We start from the raw sequence: 5862 nt of genomic DNA, 5'->3' as shown, positions 1-5862 counted from the left end.
TGCAGTCTCCATCTGATTCGTTTCCTGCATCACTCAGTGGTGTTCTCCTTCCTTCATCTTTACTGCTGGTTACTGTCTCAACGTTCATTCTCACCATTTTCTTTGGACTGTCACTGCAGTTGCTTTCCTCACTGAGTTCCTCATCAGAAGACTCGTCACTGTCAATTTGACGATTTTCATTTCTCTTTTGTTGTGATTTTTTCACCTCTGGCTCTTCACCATCAGCTTGAGATTTGGCATTTTCTTCATCATTGCTGCTTTCCTTACTTTCTGTTTTGTTGTCCTCTTGAACCTCAGATTCTGATGATGAGCTTGAATGATTATTTTGTGATTTCTTTGCCCAGGATTCATCTTCACTCTCACTCATGACCTCGTCATTTCCATTTTCTCTTTTCCTTTTGTTCTGGAGCTTCTTAGTCTCTGAGTCACTTTCACTTTCATCATTATCCTGCATTTTCATCAGTTCCTCTTGCACCACCTGTTTCATGAAAGTTTTTACTTCTGGCCTTAATGAGTCACATTTGTTGTGTGTCTGATATCTCTTTTTTAAAATTCCCAAGGTCAGCGTGCTCAGGTCTGCCTCGTCACGGAGTTGACCACACACAAACCTGCGGATACCTGCTGCCTCCTTCTCCGACACCATACTAAAAACCTTCGCCGTCCCACCATCTACCCCCGGAACAGAACTATCATGCGGCTCAGAGCCGTCTGGAAACATTTCGGATATGTCCACCTCACCACCCAAGCGACGAGCTTGAGCACGAGTAACCACACATGCCGGATAAACTGTGGGGTCACCCAGCTCCGACGGGAATTGGCATAACCGATCCGAAGTAGGACACTCAATAACTTCCGGCATAGCCGGAAACACTTTTCCCCCGGCCAAGTCATTTCCCAAAACAAGATCAATGCCTTCAATTGGCAGCTGATCTCGAACCCCCACCCGCACAGCGCCCGATACGAAGGACGAGGTCAAAGTAACCGTATGGAGAGGCATGCGTAAAAGACTCACCTTGATACCCCACACCAGCAAATCAGAACCACAGTACGACTGCTGAGAGAAAGGCACGACTCCATGCCGCGCCACCGAATGCTTCGCCCCTGTATCCCTCAAGATGGTGATCGGAACCCGGTCCCCCGCATCACCAGACAACGATAAAAACCCCGTCGAAACAAACGGTCGAAACACCTCATCTATCCCCCGCGGAACGACGCCAACCGGCATTAAGCTAGGGCGGGTTACCGCGGAGCAACACTGCACGGCCCCCCCCGAAATGTCGGCCCGCGCCCCCTCCCTCGCCCTCAGCACGGGACAAGAAGCAACGAGATGACCGAGCTCATGACAAAAAAAACATTGGCGGTCCCCAGCGGCCACCGTAGGGCTACGCCGCGAGAGCGGGGGAGAACGCCCCCCCCCCACCTCCGGCAAAACTCTAGAACCCCGACGTAACGGAGGGGAAAAACCCCTCTTGTGCGTCAAAGCAAACTCATCTGCCAGAACCGCCGCTTTCGCGAGGGAAACGACCTTCTGCTCGTTCAAATAAACAACCACCCGCTCCGGCAGACACCCCTTGAAATCCTCCAATAACATCAACTCCTTCAACTGTGCAAACTCCTTAACCTCACTAGCCTGGCACCACCGATCAAAGAGCAAACCCTTCTCGCGCGCAAACTCCACATAAGTCTGATCCCCCCCCCCACACACTGCCGAAACTTCTGACGGTACGCTTCAGGCACCAACTCAAAAGCACGCAATACGGCAGCCTTAACCACACCATAATCTAAGCTCTCAGATGCTGACAGGCTAGCCCACACCTCCTGAGCCCTACCCACCAGCCGACACTGCAACAGCAGGAAAAAACGACTCCACCTCTGATTCACAAAAGGGCGGCACCAATTTAATGTGCCTCCCAACATCAAAATCCTGACGGAGAGCCGGGGCGGGACCAGGCGCCGGCGGCGCAGGGAGCACAGAGGGCGCAGGCGTGGGCGGCGTAGAGTCAGGGGCACGCGGTGGAGGTCCGCGCTCCAACTCCAACGCCCTCACCCTCAAATGCATCGCTTCTACCTCCAACCGGTGACTACTCAACTCCACCTCCTTAATGCGGAGCAACAACTGGAGCTCCTCCGCCGACGACCCCACCACCGGAGCAGGAGGAGCCACAGAGGGGGCGGCCACAGGAGGAACAGACAACGGAGCCAACGGCTCCATAGCCGCCCCGCCCGTCCCACCAACAAGCGGCACGCTCGACAGCAAACCCCGCTCGCTCAAAGCCACCGTGACAAGCTGTCGCAAATCATCCTTTTTCACCCCCGCCGGCGCTCGCACATCAAAACGGCCCGCAATAAGCAGCAAATCCTCCCTCCGACACCGACTCAACTGCTGCAAGGAAGGCGCCTCGGCAAACTTATCCACATCAAACTCCATCCGCGGCCACCCACACAAACAACCCCCAAAAACACAAAAAAAACTCCACAAACCCACACGAACCCCACTACACACAAACGACCCCGAAATCCCTCAAACGGACGAGCCCCCATTTATGTTACACACCGGCCCGAAGCCGGGGTGCAACACAACAAAAAGATAAACCCGATACATAATAACGACAAAAAAAATCACACCACGGCAGAATGACGAGAGTTGGTTAATTTATTTACTGAACAGGTAGCGAGCTTCAGGGTGGGCGATGCCAAAACAACAAACAAAACACACTAGAAAGAAAAACAGAGCTAACTTACCTCCCACGATCCCAAAACAAAATACAATTCTCTAACCTGTCTCCCTACCCGAAACAGGAGAAAAGAGGGGAATAAAAGAAAACGGCTTCCCACCCCTACAGCTACCAAGCCCAGGTACAACCCCTTTTTCAGCATTAATATTGCAGCCCCGTGCAGTCACACACCACGACGGTCCCCAGACACACAGCTCACGGGAAACCAGGAAGTCTGCTCGCCGACCCAGTCCAACCCCTTTTGTAGCTGGCCTCTTTCCTTCCTCCACCAATGGGTGGCCTCCACCTGGAAACAAGCAACACTGAATACAAATACAAACAATAACAACACCGTACCGCAAATAATGACCCTGGGTCATAACAATACATATATACATATATATATATATACACATACATACATACATATATATATATATATATATATATATATATATATATATATATATATATATATATATATATACATACATACATACATACATACATATATACATACATACATATATATATTAGGGGTGCAACGATACACAAAATTCACGGTTCGGTTCGGTTCGATACTTTGGTGTCACGGTTCGATATTTTTTCGATACAAAAAAAATGTTCATGCCTTTTTAATTTGTCATTTATTAAAATTATAAATATATATTTTAACTCAAAAGTACAGTTTTTAAATTTAACCCTAACCCTTGTGCGCGTTTTTTATTTTGACAGCGAATACGCACCTGCGGACCACTTATGTGCAGCCCTGGTTATTTAGCTCATCATATTGCAGCCACAGAAATTATTTTGTCCATGAAACCATAAAGCTGCACTTTCTTTTTGCCTTATAGTCTGATTTGTCATAACTTCTCCGTTTTGTGGTAAGCTTTTCTTTGGCTGTCACTTCTTCACCCTGACCTGTCTTATTTGGCTCAGCAGAACTGAAATGCTTTTACACGCACTCACATAAGCTCAGCGATTCTCTGCGCGATCAACCTCTCACATGTTTAAGCTTGCTGCGGGAGATTTCACTTGTCATGTTTGCATAGTAAGCTAACGATTAATAAGACGATGTCAGAGGAATTGGTGCACAAATTATCATCACTCACAGATCAGTGCTGTCGCTCTCTATACACAGTTCGCACGATTGCAAAGTGAAAGCAAAAAAACAAGCGCAAATTCAAACGCGACTTCAATATGTCACATATTGACAGTGGCTCACCGATGCCAATGACATAATTACCCAGCTACATTTCTGAAAGAATGCAAAAGCATTGACATATATTTTTCCTACAATAGCCCGACGGGCAGGGAAGAGATAGATTTTGGTAGCTCGACTGAAAAAATCGCTAGCTCCGGGACGTCGGGCTAGCGATATTGCAAGCCCTGTATCTGATTGAGGAATCACTCATCTTTGGAAAAGAGAGTTTATTACAGAGAAATGGCTCTTTCCAAAATAAAAGCTATACTATCCGCTTCTTCTGGGCTATATTCTCAGCAGCATATTAAACATATAAGGAGAATCATGTGCTAACGGCTGTCTAAATGACTCGGCTAAAGTTAGTAGCATGCTTGCTTTTTTTTGTCTGCTTCCACTTGTCTTTGCACTAGGATGATGTCGGCGTAAATGTGCAGTCATATTCGTTGTGTTCCCACTAGTGCTTTCAGGTTAATCTCGTTGAAATGACCTTAACGCCACAACATGGCAAATCTCCGTTAACGAGCTACCGCCGATCGCTCCGTGCATGGGGCTAGACGGCCAACACGTTAACGAGCTAACTGCGCTAACACACTAGTTCACACCAATGTAATTGAGCATTGCATGGCACATTCAACATACTGTTTTACTTTAGTCCATGACTCGCTTACCTTCAGGGTCATACGTCACATGAAAACCAAAATAATTCCAAACGCCAGATCTGAATGAGAGTGGGGGAGGTCCATGTTAAAAGGAGAGCTTAACTTCTGTCTCGCTAGCTTGCCCTGCACTCTTCCTTCTGACTATGCTGTCTGTGTTGAGCGCTCAGTGGATCTGCGCTGGACAGTGCAGCCTAGGCGGAGTAGTCGAACACAGATTCACTGAGCGCTCAACACAGACAGCATCGTCAGAAGGAAAATTGATAAAATAAATTACAAATGTTGTATTGTTCGATACATATGCGTACCGAACCGAAAGCACTGTATCGAACGGTTCAATATCGATACGAATATCGTTGCACCCCTAATATATATATATATATATATATACATATATATATATATATATATATACACATATATATATATATACATATATACATATATACATATATATGTATATACATATATACATATATACATATACATGTATATATATATATATATATATATATATATATATATATATATATATATATACATATATATATATATATATATATATATATATATATATATATATATATATACGTACATATACATATATATATGTATACATATATACATACAGTGGGGCAAAAAAGTATTTAGTCAGCCACCGATTGTGCAAGTTCCCCCACTTAAAATGATGACAGAGGTCAGTAATTTGCACCAGAGGTACACTTCAACTGTGAGAGACAGAATGTGAAAAAAAAATCCATGAATTCACATGGTAGGATTTGTAAAGAATTTATTCGTAAATTAGGGTGGAAAATAAGTATTTGGTCACCTCAAACAAGGAAAATCTCTGGCTCTCACAGACCTGTAACGTCTTCTGTAAGACGCTTTTCTGTCCCCCACTCGTTACCTGTATGAATGGCACCTGTTTGAACTCATCATCTGTATAAAAGACACCTGTCCACAGCCTCAAACAGTCAGACTCCAAACTCCGCCATGGCCAAGACCAAAGAGCTTTCGAAGGACACCAGGAAAAGTATTGTAGACCTGCACCAGACTGGGAAGAGTGAATCTACAATAGGCAAGCAGCTTGGTGTGAAAAAATCAACTGTGGGAGCAATCATCAGAAAATGGAAGACATACAAGACCACTGATAATCTCCCTCGATCTGGGGCTCCACGCAAGATCTCATCCCGTGGGGTCAAAATGATCATGAGAACGGTGAGCAAAGATCCCAGAACCACACGGGGGGACCTGGTGAATGACCTGCAGAGAGCTGGGACCAAAGTAA

At 45.6% G+C, this 5862-nt stretch overlaps 1 pseudogene; it reads right to left on the bottom strand.

Annotated features, from left to right (window-relative positions):
- Nucleotides 1-1225, bottom strand: part of LOC146632639 (uncharacterized) — a 1846-nt pseudogene extending 621 nt beyond the window's left edge.
- Nucleotides 1226-5862: the final 4637 nt, after the last annotated feature.

This window comes from Diplotaxodon limnothrissa, linkage group LG5 (genome assembly GCF_057381915.1).
Source record: "Diplotaxodon limnothrissa isolate DT_005_m linkage group LG5, D_limnothrissa_male_GT1.1, whole genome shotgun sequence".
In the NCBI taxonomy this organism is placed as follows: Eukaryota; Metazoa; Chordata; class Actinopteri; order Cichliformes; family Cichlidae; genus Diplotaxodon; species Diplotaxodon limnothrissa.
Note: the sequence above shows the minus strand (reverse complement) of the source record. Positions and strands in the feature narration are given on the sequence as shown.